This window comes from Octopus bimaculoides, chromosome 30 (genome assembly GCF_046866305.1).
Source record: "Octopus bimaculoides isolate indiv1 chromosome 30, ASM4686630v1, whole genome shotgun sequence".
Lineage (NCBI taxonomy): Eukaryota > Metazoa > Mollusca > Cephalopoda > Octopoda > Octopodidae > Octopus > Octopus bimaculoides.
This window is the reverse complement of record NC_142957.1, coordinates 8,944,437-8,961,936: the sequence shown is the minus strand read 5'-3', so window position 1 is coordinate 8,961,936 and position 17,500 is coordinate 8,944,437. Positions and strand designations below refer to the sequence as shown.

The following is a 17,500-nucleotide window of genomic DNA, read 5'->3' as shown; positions in this document are numbered from 1 at the left end:
CCAGAAGGGGAGTAGAGGTTAGAGAGGAGGTGAAAGAAAGCAGTAGGTAGAAAAGAAGAAACACAGGAGGGAATAGGGAAAGAGAGAGGGAGATATGAAGGAAAAAGAGAGGGTGATATGAGGAAGAGAGGAGGTGTGGGTGTTAGAGAGACAGAGGGTGGAGAGAGAAAGAGAGACAAGAAAGGATGAAGGATGTGAGAGAAAGGGAGAAATGGACTGAGAAGAGGGGGGAAATGAGAAGTATATGAGGGAGAGGGTGAGGTGACAGAAGGAGAGGAAGATATGAAAGCGAGGGAGAGAGAGATAGATGAGAGAAAGAGTAAGATATGGAAGACAGAGAGGGACAGAGGAAGCGGTACTTATGAAAAAGAGAGCGGGAGCAGGCAACGAAGATGCGTAGGAAAACGAAAAACGAAAATTCGTAATACTAAATGGGATTTGTAATTCAAATAATTGTAAAGAGATAAAGTGAAAAAAGAAACGATAGTGAAAAGAAAGGGGTTTCGTAATGGTTTTTATTTTTTTTTTACAAAGCGAATCAAAAATAAATAAATAAATAAAAAAGATTGTTTCTATTTTTCTAAGAGAATCAAAGATAAGTGGTCGTTGTTACTAAAATCTTCAGAAACTGGGATACATCCATGGTACCGTGAAACATTCACGGAATTTTGTTGATCCCGTTAGTGGGAATATGTACCAATAATGTAGAGGCATTCTGGTCACGGATAAAACGTAGACTGAAATACAAAAGTGGATCATTATTACGATATGAAGTGGGAGAATTCGTGGGAGAACTTTCAGACATTTATCAAGCACATAGCCGAAAATATATCCACAGTGATTTCAGAAAGGCAAAGGTTACAGTTTAAAAAAAAAATTTTTTTTTTATATTGTATTTTTCGTTTTCGAATATATGTTCTCTGGTAAAAAGGGCATTCTTTCGATACAAGTACTAGAAATGCCAAGCAAGCACATGCATTTGTTTACATCAATTCGGCATTTTCCGTAAGGGAAGAAACATAGAAAAAGAAAAAAAAGCAAACATAAACACACACTCTCTCTCTCTCTCTCTATCTATCTATCTCTTAGTCCACCACAACTTCCGGTCGTTGCGCGCACGCATACTGATTACATGATCGTATAGTGTGTTTATGTGTTTAAAGTTTCAGTTCGGATGGCACCTTACTCACTCGCACCTTGGCCACATGTTTGCCGCAGTACGAAGGCAAGAGCACCCGTTATTCCTCTGTCCTTATTGCCCCTGTGGAGTGCTTTATTGGAAATTTAATGAAACAAATCTAATCTAGCAAAAACGAAATATATTTTAATTAAAATGTATACATAGGCTCTTGCTAAGCTTTCTTACCAGAATAGCCTGGTACTTATTTTGTGTCTTTCATGAGGATATAAACACCAACACCAGTTGTCAAGTGGTTGCGGTGGGGGGAACAAACACAGACACACAAACACACACACACACATATATATATATATATATATATATATATACATATATATAGTATACTCTGTAAAGTGATTGACATCAGGAAGGGCATCCAGCCATAGAAATCTACCAAAACAGACAACTGGAATCTGGTGCAGCTCTCCAGCCTTGTCAGCTCCTGTCAAATCATCCAACCCCTGCCAGCATGGAAATAAGACGTAAGACGATGATGATATATAACATCCATGTTTTATCATAAGATCCTTTATTGTTAATTCATTCTAATCCTTATTTTACTATTTTCCATCATTCTCTCTCTTCTTCAGGTGTTCCTGTTTCTAGGTTGTCTTGGAGTCACGTTTATGGTTGCATTTTTGGCTTCGATGGCATTTGAAGCTCCGATGTTAGGTTTAGAAAAAGTATTATTGCAGAAATTAAAGATTAGAAAATAACAAAATTAATCTTGCTTGTTAATATTTTATTTCCTTATTGTTATTATTATTATTGAGAGAACAGTGCATGTCATCAGTGACACTGGGGTACATCTAGCAGATCACCTGCGATGAACCAACATCCTATCCAGGTGAAATGAAACCAGGAAACCAGCCATGGCTTCAGAAGGAACAAACAGCAACAACAACAGTCTTACCAATAAAGAAAATATTTAAATATCTAAATTTTAACATTGAAATTGTTGGTAAAAGTCACTTTGTCTGTTAAATGGTGGTTTAGGTTTCAATTTCTACCCAGTTTAAAATTTTTTTTTTTTTTTATTAACTTAAGTTGTATTGTGTGTGTGTGTGTGTGTGTTACCAAATTTCATAGGTTTCCCTTAATTACAAAAAATTGAAATAAGTTTAAATATCCTAATTTTCAAATTAATATCGTTTCTGCTTCGATGGCCTCATAAGTACAGGTGTTTAGAAGTAGTAACATGGCACAGAGGTGGAGGTTTCAAATCTATGCCAGGTATTATAGGGTGTCTTATTTAACATTTTCATTTTTCTCCCTAGAGATAAAAAAAAAAAAGTGAAAGATTTTCATTAGACACCTTAGTGCAGGCTCTGGGTGATATTGAACCCTGCCCACAATGTTATTGGTGTTTACATATGCCTTTACCCACAAGACCACCAAGACACCAACAGAAATGTAATTAAAAAATGACATATTTAAACCTATCTTGGCTGAAGATCAATATAAAGGGTTGCCAATTTACATTAATAAAAAAAAAAAATAATAATTTCAAACTGGGTAGGAATTGAAACCTAGACCACCATGTAACAGACAAAGTGACTTTTACCAACAATTTTAATCTAAATTTTCCTTGACACTAAAAAACTTGTTTTTAAAAATCATTTTTAAAAATTTTGACTTCAAAAAACTATTGGTGATTTCAGGCTTATTTCTTAGCACAATTTATGAACTTTGTAACATTTTCGTTTTTTAGTGTCAAAGGAAACCACTCTCATTACTCAATGTTAAAACTGTTGGTAAAAAACTTGTTTTTAAAAATACTTCTTAAAACCATTGTTTAAAAGACATTTTCTATTACTTCCGGTCTTGTATGCGTTTATGTATAGACGTGTGAAAATGTTATGGGTGTACGTATGTCTATACATGCATACATATGTGATTCTTCTAATCTTTTACTTGTTTCACTCATTTGACTGTGGCCATGCCGGACCATCGCCTTGAATGGATTTTAATCATACAGTTAACACTAGTTGTTTTTTTTTTAAGACTAGTATCATTCTTTCTCTTTCTCTCTCTTTCCCACTCTCTCTCTCTCTCTCTCTCTGTCTCTCTGTATATAAAGATATATAATATATAAATGTATAATATATAAATACACACACGCACATATATATATATATGGGAGAATATACAAAAAATAACAACAGACGAGGACAGGTGGTGTAAATAACAAAAGTATATATTAGTATGACGCTTGGGAATACGGAAAGTCTTTGAAAAAACATACTTTCTACCGAAATTAAGTTTCTTTGGGATGTTAAATTTCTTCCCGACTTTTGCCAGAATATTTTTAACAGGGGTTGTTTATTTAGATCTAGTTTAAATTTATAGTTTAATAAAAACTCAAAATGTGACAGTCCCCAAAAATATATATATATACATGTGTGTGTTTGCGTGTGTGTCTGTGTATTTATATATTATACATTTATTTATATATATATATATATATATATATCTTTATATACAGAGAGACCCAGAGACACAAAGTTCATAAACTGTGCTAGAAATAAGCCTGAAATCACCAATAGTCTTTTGAAGTCAAAATTTTTGGATTTTGGCTAATAAGACTAGTATCATTCTTTCTCTTTCTCTCTCTCTTTCCCTCTCTCTCTCTCTCTCTCTGTCTCTCTGTATATAAAGTTATATATATATATACACACATGTATATATATATATTTTGGGAATGTCACATTTTGAGTTTTTATTAAACTATAAATTTAAACTAGATCTAAATAAACAACCCCTGTTAAAAATATTCTGGCAAGAATCGGCAAGAAATTTAACATCCCAAAGAAACTTAATTTCGGTAGAAAGTCTATTTTTCAAACTTATTTTAAAAATTAAATGTCGAAATCCGATGTGGAAAAGTCGGTCCAATTGGTTCAAGGCCGCCCCTGTCTATATATATACATATATATATATATTTTTTGGGACTGTCACATGAAGTTGACTGTATACAACTACTTTATATATATAAATATACAAATTAATTATCACTTATCAATATAGGGCGTCGTTTAAAAAAGATTTTCGCTGCTCTTTCTAGCAAATTAAAACAATAACATACGCATTGAACAAAGCAGTCGCTGAGGTATAAAGGGAAATAACCCTACATTTGAGAGTTATTTCCCTTTATACCTCAGCGACCGCTTTGTTCAACGTGTATGTTATTGTTTTAATTTGCTAGAAAGAGCAGCGAAAATATTTTTTAAACGACGCCCTATATTGATAAGTGATAATTAATTTGTATATTTATATATATAAAGTAGTTGTATACAGTCAACTTCATGTGACAGTCCCAAAAAATATATATATATATGTATATATATAGACAGGGCAGGCCTTGAACCAATTGGACCGATTTTTCCACATCGGATTTCGACATTTAATTTTAATAAAAAGTAAAAAAAACATACTTTCTACCGAAATTAAGTTTCTTTGGGATGTTAAATTTCTTGCCGATTCTTGCCAGAATATTTTTAACAGGGGTTGTTTATTTAGATCTAGTTTAAATTTATAGTTTAATAAAAACTCAAAATGTGACATTCCCAAAATATATATATATACATGTGTGTATATATATATATATAACTTTATATACAGAGAGACAGAGAGAGAGAGAGAGAGAGGGAAAGAGAGAGAGAAAGAGAAAGAATGATACTAGTCTTATTAGCCAAAATCCAAAAATTTTGACTTCAAAAGACTATTGGTGATTTCAGGCTTATTTCTAGCACAGTTTATGAACTTTGTGTCTCTGGGTCTCTCTGTATATAAAGATATATATATATATATATATATATATAAATAAATGTATAATATATAAATACACAGACACACACGCAAACACACACAATTCCCAACAGGTACACGGTGACATTTATACTAGAATCAGTGAGACTTATCCTGGAAAATAATACGTTCTTCTTCAATGGTAAGAACTATATCCAAATTAAAGGCACGGCTATGGGGACGAGGTTTGCCCCCGTTTATGCGAATTCGGTGATGGGTTACTTGGAACAAAAACTCTACCAGGAAATAGAGGAGAGATATAACACCGAATTTAGGAAGCTTATAGAAAAAGCATGGAAGAGATACCTGGACGATTGCTTCATAATCTGGACCAAACCTCAAAGCATTATGGAGGAATTTAACACCCTCCTGAACAACCTACACCCATCCATCCAATTCACAAAGGAGATGAACAGTAGCAAATTACCATTTCTAGATATAATGGTAATTAAAAAGAACACCGCCATTACCACAGATATATATTACAAACACACAGACACACACCAATACTTGAACTTTAAATCGTGCCATCCACCCCATACAAAACGCAACATACCATACTGCCTAGCCAGGAGAATATGTACTATTGTAGAGGATATAGAGACCAGAAATAAACGCCTGATGGAACTGAAAGAATTTCTGGTGAAGCAAAAATACCCATCACGACTCATAGAAAATGGTATTCAGCGGGCTTCGAAAATACCCATACAACAACTGAGGACACCGCAAAGAAAAGACAAACAGGAAAAGATCATTCCATTTATAGTGACACAAAATCCATGCCACCAGAACATCTTTAATATCGCCAAAGCGAACTTACCGATCCTTGCACAAAGTAAGGAATTGAGAAATATCATTACAGATCAAAATATAACTCTCAGTAAGAGACAACCTAAAAACTTGAAAAAACTATTAACAAAGGCAAGGTTTGACCTCAGCAACAAAAATCAAACATTCACTGTATCCAAATGCAATGATAGCCGATGCGGCACATGCCGATCAATCCATACCGGCCCATATATGAACACAAAAACAGGGAAAATATTCACCAATGCGAACATGAACTGCAAAAGTAGAAATCTAATCTACTGCATCAAATGCCCTAATTGTGAAGAATTGTACGTTGGCCAGACAGGTAATGCACTATCGGAACGCTCACGGGTACATCGACAACAGATTAAAAACCCAGAAGTCCGCCAAATACCACTGAGTAACCATCTAGCAACATGTGGTCATCAAACTTTTATTATATTTCCATTCCATAAACTTTACAACCGGAATGAAATTGAAAGAAAATGCAAAGAAAAGGACTTTATTAAGAAATTCAAACCCACTCTTAACAAACAATGATTAAATCCATCTCACTTGGGGTTTAAAAATCTTATCCCTGTAACCAAAACACAAAAAATCTCTCAGATATCATCATTTCTATAAATAGATTTGGCATCATTTCTAAGAAAAGCCAAACACCTACTGCGGTTTAAAAATCTTATCCCTACAACCCACACAAAACAATAAATTAAAATATCATCATGTCTAAAAATAGATTTAACATCAATTCTAAAAATAGCCAGACACCTACTGCTGCCATCCAAAGGAATTGGTATAAAAGACAGAAAACCAGCCAACTTATTACAGTCTGTTAAAGATTGTCATACCGGCCATGACGAAGGGAAATAGCCCTGAAACTCGAGTCGCCTTTATATATATATATTTATATTTATATATTTATATATTTGATCCTTTATATTGAACACTCAATATTTCATCTACATTCAATACTTTATTTCATGGTGCCATCCATTTTTATTTTATTTTATATTATATATTGTATATTATATTATATATTGTATATTCCATATTCTATACCCCACATTAGTTCTGCAGGAATATAAATAAAACATAAAAAACAGACAGTGTTGGAACTCTTTTAAGCAAAATAATATATTCCTCTATACACAATCATACAAAAAAATCCACCTTTTTTTGTATTTATTTTTACTCGCATATATATATATATATATGTATATATATAGACAGGGGCGGCCTTGAACCAATTGGACCGACTTTTCCACATCGGATTTCGACATTTAATTTTTAAAAAAGGTTTGAAAAATAGACTTTCTACCGAAATTAAGTTTCTTTCGGATGTTAAATTTGTTGCCGATTCTTGCCAGAATATTTTTAACAGGGGTTGTTTATTTAGATCTAGTTTAAATTTATAGTTTAATAAAAACTCAAAATGTGACAGTCCCAAAATATATATATATACATGTGTGTGTTTGCGTGTGTGTCTGTGTATTTATATATTATACATTTATTTATATATATATATATATATATATATATATATATATATATATATATATATCTTTATATACAGAGAGACCCAGAGACACAAAGTTCATAAATTGTGCTAGAAATAAGCCTGAAATCACCAATAGTCTTTTGAAGTCAAAATTTTGGGATTTTGGCTAATAAGACTAGTATCATTCTTTCTCTTTCTCTCTCTCTTTCCCTCTCTCTCTCTCTCTCTCTCTCTGTCTCTCTGTATATAAAGTTATATATATATATACACACATGTATATATATATATTTTGGGAATGTCACATTTTGAGTTTTTATTAAACTATAAATTTAAACTAGATCTAAATAAACAACCCCTGTTAAAAATATTCTGGCAAGAATCGGCAACAAATTTAACATCCCAAAGAAACTTAATTTCGGTAGAAAGTCTATTTTTCAAACTTATTTTAAAAATTAAATGTCGAAATCCGATGTGGAAAAGTCGGTCCAATTGGTTCAAGGCCGCCCCTGTCTATATATATACATATATATATATTTTTTTGGGGACTGTCACATGAAGTTGACTGTATACAACTACTTTATATATATAAATATACAAATTAATTATCAATTATCAATATAGGGCGTCGTTTAAAAAAGATTTTCGCTACTCTTTCTAGCAAATTAAAACAATAACATACACATTGAACAAAGCAGTCGCTGAGGTATAAAGGGAAATAACCCTACATTTGAGAGTTATTTCCCTTTATACCTCAGCGACCGCTTTGTTCAACGTGTATGTTATTGTTTTAATTTGCTAGAAAGAGCAGCGAAAATATTTTTTAAACGACGCCCTATATTGATAATTTATGATTGATATATATATTTATAAATATAAAGTAGTTGTATACAGTCAACTTAATGTGACAGTCCCAAAATATATATATATATATGTATATATATAGACAGGGGCGGCCTTGAACCAATTGGACCGACTTTTCCACATCGGATTTCGACATTTAATTTTTAAAAAAAGTTTGAAAAATAGACTTTCTACCGAAATTAAGTTTCTTTCGGATGTTAAATTTGTTGCCGATTCTTGCCAGAATATTTTTAACAGGGGTTGTTTATTTAGATCTAGTTTAAATTTATAGTTTAATAAAAACTCAAAATGTGACAGTCCCAAAATATATATATATACATGTGTGTGTTTGCGTGTGTGTCTGTGTATTTATATATTATGCATTTATATATATATATATATATATATATATATATATATATATATATATATATATATATATATATATATATACATATATATATATATATATATATATATATATATATATATATACATATATATATATATATATATATATATATATATATATATATATACATATATATATATATATATATATATATATATACATATATATATATATATATATATATATATATATATATATATATATATATATATATATACATATATATACATATATATATATATACATATATATATATATATACATATATATATATATATATATATATATACATATATATATATATACATATATATATATATATATATATATATATGTATGTATATATATATGTATGTATATATATATGTATGTATATATATATGTATGTATATATATATGTATGTATATATATATGTATGTATATATACATGTATGTATATATACATGTATGTATATATATATGTATGTATATATATATGTATGTATATATATATGTATGTATATATATATGTATGTATATATATATGTATGTATATATATATGTATGTATATATATATGTATGTATATATATATGTATGTATATATATATGTATGTATATATATGTATGTATATATATATATGTATGTATATATATATATGTATGTATATATATATGTATGTATATATATATGTATGTATATATATATGTATGTATATATATATGTATGTATATATATATGTATGTATATATATATGTATGTATATATATATGTATGTATATATATATGTATGTATATATATATGTATGTATATATATATGTATGTATATATATATGTATGTATATATATATGTATGTATATATATATGTATGTATATATATATGTATGTATATATATATGTATGTATATATATGTATGTATGTATATATATATGTATGTATATATATATGTATGTATATATATATGTATGTATATATATATGTATGTATATATATATGTATGTATATATATATGTATGTATATATATATGTATGTATATATATATGTATGTATATATATATGTATGTATATATATATGTATGTATATATGTATGTATATATATATGTATGTATATATATATGTATGTATATATATATGTATGTATATATATATGTATGTATATATATATGTATGTATATATATATGTATGTATATATATATGTATGTATATATATGTATGTATATATATATGTATGTATATATATATGTATGTATATATATATGTATGTATATATATATGTATGTATATATATATGTATGTATATATATATGTATGTATATATATATGTATGTATATATATATGTATGTATATATATATGTATGTATATATATATGTATGTATATATATATGTATGTATATATATATATATATATATATATATATATATATATATATCTTTATATACAGAGAGACCCAGAGACACAAAGTTCATAAATTGTGCTAGAAATAAGCCTGAAATCACCAATAGTCTTTTGAAGTCAAAATTTTTGGATTTTGGCTAATAAGACTAGTATCATTCTTTCTCTTTCTCTCTCTCTTTCTCTCTCTCTTTCCCTCTCTCTCTCTCTCTCTCTCTCTCTGTCTCTCTGTATATAAAGTTATATATATATATACACACATGTATATATATATATTTTGGGAATGTCACATTTTGAGTTTTTATTAAACTATAAATTTAAACAAGATCTAAATAAACAACCCCTGTTAAAAATATTCTGGCAAGAATCGGCAAGAAATTTAACATCCCAAAGAAACTTAATTTCGGTAGAAAGTCTATTTTTCAAACTTATTTTAAAAATTAAATGTCGAAATCCGATGTGGAAAAGTCGGTCCAATTGGTTCAAGGCCGCCCCTGTCTATATATATACATATATATATATATTTTTGGGGACTGTCACATGAAGTTGACTGTATACAACTACTTTATATATATAAATATACAAATTAATTATCAATTATCAATATAGGGCGTCGTTTAAAAAAGATTTTCGCTGCTCTTTCTAGCAAATTAAAACAATAACATACACATTGAACAAAGCAGTCGCTGAGGTATAAAGGGAAATAACCCTACCTTTGAGAGTTATTTCCCTTTATACCTCAGCGACCGCTTTGTTCAACGTGTATGTTATTGTTTTAATTTGCTAGAAAGAGCAGCGAAAATATTTTTTAAACGACGCCCTATATTGATAATTTATGATTGATATATATATTTATATATATAAAGTAGTTGTATACAGTCAACTTAATGTGACAGTCCCAAAATATATATATATATATGTATATATATAGACAGGGGCGGCCTTGAACCAATTGGACCGACTTTTCCACATCGGATTTCGACATTTAATTTTTAAAAAAAGTTTGAAAAATAGACTTTCTACCGAAATTAAGTTTCTTTCGGATGTTAAATTTGTTGCCGATTCTTGCCAGAATATTTTTAACAGGGGATGTTTATTTAGATCTAGTTTAAATTTATAGTTTAATAAAAACTCAAAATGTGACAGTCCCAAAATATATATATATACATGTGTGTGTTTGCTTGTGTGTCTGTGTATTTATATATTATACATTTATTTATATATATATATATATATATATATCTTTATATACAGAGAGACCCAGAGACACAAAGTTCATAAACTGTGCTAGAAATAAACCTGAAATCACCAATAGTCTTTTGAAGTCAAAATTTTTGGATTTTGGCTAATAAGACTAGTATCATTCCTTCTCTTTCTCTCTCTCTTTCTTTCTCTCTTTCCCACTCTCTCTCTCTCTCTCTCTGTAAATAAAGATATATATATATATATATATATATGTGTGTGTGTGTATTTATATATTATACATTTATATATTATATATCTTTATATACAGAGAGACAGAGAGAGAGAAAGAGAGAGAGTGGGAAAGAGAGAGAAAGAGAAAGAATGATACTAGTCTTAAAAAAAAAACAACTAGTGTTAACTGTTTGATTAAAATCCATTCAAGGCGATGCTCCGGCATGGCCACAGTCAAATGAGTGAAACAAGTAAAAGATTAGAAGAATCACATATGTATGCATGTATAGACATACGTACACCCATAACATTTTCACACGTCTATACATAAACGCATACAAGACCGGAAGTAATAGAAAATGTCTTTTAAACAATGGTTTTAAGAAGTATTTTTAAAAACAAGTTTTTTACCAACAGTTTTAACATTGAGTAATGAGAGTGGTTTCCTTTGACACTAAAAAACGAAAATGTTACAAAGTTCATAAATTGTGCTAAGAAATAAGCCTGAAATCACCAATAGTTTTTTGAAGTCAAAATTTTAAAAAATGATTTTTAAAAACAAGTTTTTTAGTGTCAAGGAAAATTTAGATTAAAATTGTTGGTAAAAGTCACTTTGTCTGTTACATGGTGGTCTAGGTTTCAATTCCTACCCAGTTTGAAATTATTTTATTATTTTTTTATTAATGTAAATTGGCAACCCTTTATATTGATCTTCAGCCAAGATAAGTTGAAATATGTCATTTTTTAATTGCATTTCTGTTGGTGTCTTGGTGGTCTTGTGGGTAAAGGCATATGTAAACACCAATAACATTGTGGGCAGGGTTCAATATCACCCAGAGCCTGCACTAAGGTGTCTTATGAAAATTTTTCACTTTTTTTTTTTTAATTTCTAGGGAAAAAAATGAAAATGTTTGAAACCTCCACCTCTGTGCCATGTTACTACTTCTAAACACCTCTACTTATGAGGCCACCAAAGCAGCAACAATATTAACATGAAAATTAAGATATCTAAAGTTATTTCATTTTTTTGTAATTAAAGGAAACCTATGAAATTTGGTAACACACACACATACACACATAATACAACTTAAGTTAATAAAAAAAAATAATAATTTTAAACTGGGTAGGAATTGAAACCTAAACCACCATTTAACAGACAGAGTGACTTTTACCAACAATTTCAATGTTAAAATTTAGATATTTAAATATTTTCTTTATTGGTAAGACTGTTGTTGTTGCTGTTTGTTCCTTCTGAAGCCATGTCTGGTTCATAATGGCTGGTTTCCTGGTTTCATTTCACGTGGATAGGATGTTGGTTCATCGCAGGTGATCTGCTAGATGTACCCCAGTGTCACTGATGACATGTGCTGTTCTCTCAATAATAATAATAATAATAATAATAATAATAACAATAAGGAAATAAAATATTAACAAACAAGATTAATTTTGTTATTTTTTAATCTTTAATTTCTGTAATAATACTTTTTCTAAACAATAACATCGGAGCTTCAAATGCCATCGGAGCCAAAAATGCAACCATAAACGTGACTCCAAGACAACCTAGAAACAGGAACACCTGAAGAAGAGAGAGAATGATAGATATGATGGAAAATAGTAAAATAAGGATTAGAATGAATTAACAATAAAGGATCTTATGATAAAACATGGATGTTATATATCATCATCGTCTTACGTCTTATTTCCATGCTGGCAGGGGTTGGATGATTTGACAGGAGCTGACAAGGCTGGAGAGCTGCACCAGATTCCAGTTGTCTGTTTTGGTAGATTTCTATGGCTGGATGCCCTTCCTGATGTCAATCACTTTACAGAGTATACTATATATATGTATATATATATATATATATATATATATATATATATCTTAAAGGATAGAGCTCAAAATCAATGCATTGAAGATACTTTATTGCAGCAACAATTATAATAATAACAGAAACAACCACAATAAGCCAAACCTATGCACATTTCAATAAGGGTATCCCGGAAAAATAAACCACATCATAAGATGTCTCGTAAAATATTGTAACAAATTACAACATATTACAAATTTCTGGATACTCCATCTCATCAGGGTCGCATTATTGCCATCACCAATACCATTATTAGCAAAACACACACATCATCCAAGAGGGTGAAAGAATAATCGACGGCACGCAACCTACCATCGTTATTTTCTTACAGAGTGTAAACAAACCAGTCAACCGAAATCCAGCGACGTACACCGCCCGGTTTACAGCGTAAAAATCCCTTGCCAAAAATTCATCCCCCCTGTACATCAAGATTTCCTATCGGATCTTCCTATAACGATAGTGTATTAATTAATTCATTAATTATACCCGCCCACGCCCACGCACCGCACACCACCACCCACATGCCCACACCTACCCCCACACACACATATACCTATACTTAGATACACACACCCATATATATTTATATGTATTTTTTATAAATATATATGGGTGTGTGTATCTAAGTATAGGTATATGTGTGTGTGGGGGTAGGTGTGGGCATGTGGGTGGTGGTGTGCGGTGCGTGGGCGTGGGCGGGTATAATTAATGAATTAATTAATACACTATCGTTATAGGAAGATCCGATAGGAAATCTTGATGTACAGGGGGGATGAATTTTTGGCAAGGGATTTTTACGCTGTAAACCGGGCGGTGTACGTCGCTGGATTTCGGTTGACTGGTTTGTTTACACTCTGTAAGAAAATAACGATGGTAGGTTGCGTGCCGTCGATTATTCTTTCACCCTCTTGGATGATGTGTGTGTTTTGCTAATAATGGTATTGGTGATGGCAATAATGCGACCCTGATGAGATGGAGTATCCAGAAATTTGTAATATGTTGTAATTTGTTACAATATTTTACGAGACATCTTATGATGTGGTTTATTTTTCCGGGATACCCTATTGAAATGTGCATAGGTTTGGCTTATTGTGGTTGTTTCTGTTATTATTATAATTGTTGCTGCAATAAAGTATCTTCAATGCATTGATTTTGAGCTCTATCCTTTAAGAGACATGTATACATATATATATACAAAAACTCAACTGTGAGTTTTTGGCTAAGACTGTTAACAGATACTATATATTTTGTAAAATTTGTTTTATAAAAGTATATATTTAATATATATATATATATATATATATATATGTGTGTGTGTTTGTGTGTCTGTGTTTGTTCCCCCCCACCGCAACCACTTGACAACTGGTGTTGGTGTTTACATCCTCATGAAAGACACAAAATAAGTACCAAGCTATTCTGGTAAGAAAACTTAGCAAGAGCCTATGTATACATTTTAATTAAAATATATTTCGTTTTTGCTAGATTAGATTTGTTTCATTAAATTTCCAATAAAGCACTCCACAGGGGCAATAAGGACAGAGGAATAACGGGTGCTCTTGCCTTCGTACTGCGGCAAACATGTGGCCAAGGTGCGAGTGAGTAAGGTGCCATCCGAACTGAAACTTTAAACACATAAACACACTATACGATCATGTAATCAGTATGCGTGCGCGCAACGACCGGAAGTTGTGGTGGACTAAGAGATAGATAGAGAGAGAGAGAGAGAGTGTGTGTTTATGTTTGCTTTTTTTCTTTTTCTATGTTTCTTCCCTTACGGAAAATGCTGAATTGATGTAAACAAATGCATGTGCTCGCTTGGCATTTCTAGTACTTGTATCGAAAGAATGCAAGTGACTTTCCGTCTTTATGCTGTGCTCTCTTCACGTTCCTTGCATGGCTCTTCTCCTCCACCTGATATAGTCCCAATCAAGAGTTTCGATGGCACATCTGGTGTATAAGAGAATTTGACATCGCTGCCCTAAACTCTGTCTCATTTCGAGCCATTGGTTCGTCTGGTATCGTGGAGAGGAAAGCGTCGAGTTTTGTCTTGAAGACCTCCACATCCATGTTTTGCAGGTCTCTCAAATGTTCTGGCAGGGCATTGAAGAGCTGAGGTCCTCTGAAACCGAGGCTGCTGCAGTATCTCGTTCTTATGTGAGATGCAGTGGATGGCACCTTTGGCACCATGCAGTGGCGACCCGTGCGGGCATTCCTGTAGTACTTGATGCCAAAGTTTGGCACCAGTCCTTCCAGTATTTTCCATATGTATATTATTACATATCTCTCCCGTCTGCGCTCCAGGGAGTAGAGACCTAGTGCCTTCAGTCGCTCCCTGTATTTCATCTGTTGGACTGTGGCGATCTTTTTTGTATAGAGAAAGAGAGTCTGCCGTATGTCGACCCAACAGAGGGACCAGCTATCCGAGTTGACAGTACCAGGGTACATAAAGCAATTAAGAGTATGAAGATAGGGAAAGCCCCCGGCCCATCAGGAATCACTGCAGAGATGCTCAAAATATCTGGCAGTGTTGGCTATAGCCTAGTCACCCGTATTACGAACCAGGTGATACACGAAGGAGTCATACCCAATGACTGGTGTAGCAGCACCATAGTAAACTGCTTCAAAGGTAAAGATACAAATAATTACAGAGGTATCAAGCTTTTAGATCAGGTAATGAAAGTCATGGGGAGGGTCATAGCTCAACTGCTTAGGGAGCGAGTCAGTTTAGATGAGATGCAGTTTGGGTTCATGCCTGGGAAAAGCACCACTGATGCTATATTTCTGGTAAGACAGCTTCAGGAGAAATACCTAGCCAAGGATAAACCTCTGTACCTGGCTTTCGTTGATATGGAGAAAGCCTTTGACAGGGTCACCCGATCTCTCATCTGGTGGTCAACGAGGAAACTAGGGATAGAAGAATGGTTAGTGAGAGCTGTGCGAGCCATGTACAGAGATGCTGCCAGTAAGGTGAGGGTTGGCAATGAGTACAGTGAAGAATTCCGGGTGGAGGTAGGGGTCCACCAAGGTTCTGTCCTCAGCCCCCTCCTATTTATCATAGTCCTCCAGGCTATAACAGAGGAATTCAAGACAGGATGCCCCTGGGAGCTCCTCTATGCTGATGACTTTGCACTAATTGCTGAGTCACTATCAGAACTAGAGGAGAAGTTTCAGGTGTGGAAGCAAGGACTAGAATCGAAGGGCCTTAGAGTCAACCTAGCTAAAACCAAAGTCCTAATAAGTAGGAAGGCAGACAAAACACAAACCCCTTCGGGTAGACGGCCCTGCTCGATCTGTAGAAAAAGAGTGGGTAGTAACTCTATAAGATGCACCCAGTGCAAGCTATGGACACATAAGAGGTGCAGCAATATCAAAGGAAGGTTAACTAGAAAGTTAGTTTTTGTATGTAGCAGATGTTCAGGAGCTATAAACACTGTGAATGTGCAGAAAACAACTTCTGCCACATTCCAGGGAGAAAAACTAGAAGTGGTTGATAGCTTCCGCTATCTTGGTGACCAAATTAGCAGTGGGGGTGGGTGCGCTGAAAGCGTAGCTGCTAGAATTAGAATAGCCTGGGCAAAGTTCAGAGAGCTCTTACCTCTGCTGGCGACAAAGGGTCTCTCTCTCTCAGAGTAAAAGGCAGATTGTATGACGCATGTGTACGAACAGCCATGCTTCATGGCAGTGAAACATGGGCCGTGACTGCTGAGGACATGCGTAGGCTCGCAAGGAATGAAGCCAGTATGCTCCGTTGGATGTGTAATGTCAATGTGAATACCCGTCAGAGTGTAAGTATCTTGAGAGAAAAGCTGAACATTAGAAGCATCAGTTGTGGTGTGCAAGAGAGATGACTGCGCTGGTATGGTCATGTAGCGAGAATGGATGAGGATAGCTGTGTTAAAAAGTGCCACACCTTAGCAGTTGAGGGAACCCGTGGAAGAGGTAGGCCCAGGAAGACCTGGGCTGAGGTGGTGAGGCAAGACTTTCAAATATTGGGCCTCACCGAGGCGATGACTTCTGACCGAAACCTTTGGAAATATGCTGTGTGTGAGAAGACTCGGCAAGCCAAGTGAGACCTAAATCTATGGCCTCAGGCAGTCCACTTATGCGTACCTTTCTTCATTGGACACCAAACACCACTTGCGAAGACCTGTTGAGGCAAGTGAAATCGAAATCGAAATTGAAATTCAGCTTGCGAAGACTTATTGGGGAAAGCAAAATCGTGGTGGCACCTGTGCCCAGCGTCGCCTTTCTGGCACTTGTGCCAGCAGCATGTGTATGGACCTTCAAG

At 32.9% G+C, this 17,500-nt stretch overlaps 1 protein-coding gene and 2 long non-coding RNA genes across 3 annotated transcripts in view; 2 read left to right on the top strand and 1 right to left on the bottom strand.

Annotated features, from left to right (window-relative positions):
* The window catches only part of LOC106884181 (uncharacterized), a 57,172-nt gene that overhangs the window by 34,780 nt on the left and 4,892 nt on the right, over positions 1 to 17,500 (top strand). The window lies entirely within an intron of this gene.
* On the top strand, positions 1,536 to 1,901 carry LOC149130182 (uncharacterized). Its single transcript, XR_016239135.1, has 2 exons — positions 1,536 to 1,662; positions 1,771 to 1,901. It is a non-coding gene; the product is annotated as an uncharacterized LOC149130182 (long non-coding RNA).
* On the bottom strand, positions 12,789 to 13,173 carry LOC149130181 (uncharacterized). The gene is made up of 2 exons (XR_016239134.1): positions 13,038 to 13,173; positions 12,789 to 12,920 (listed from the first exon to the last, which is right to left on the bottom strand). It is a non-coding gene; the product is annotated as an uncharacterized LOC149130181 (long non-coding RNA).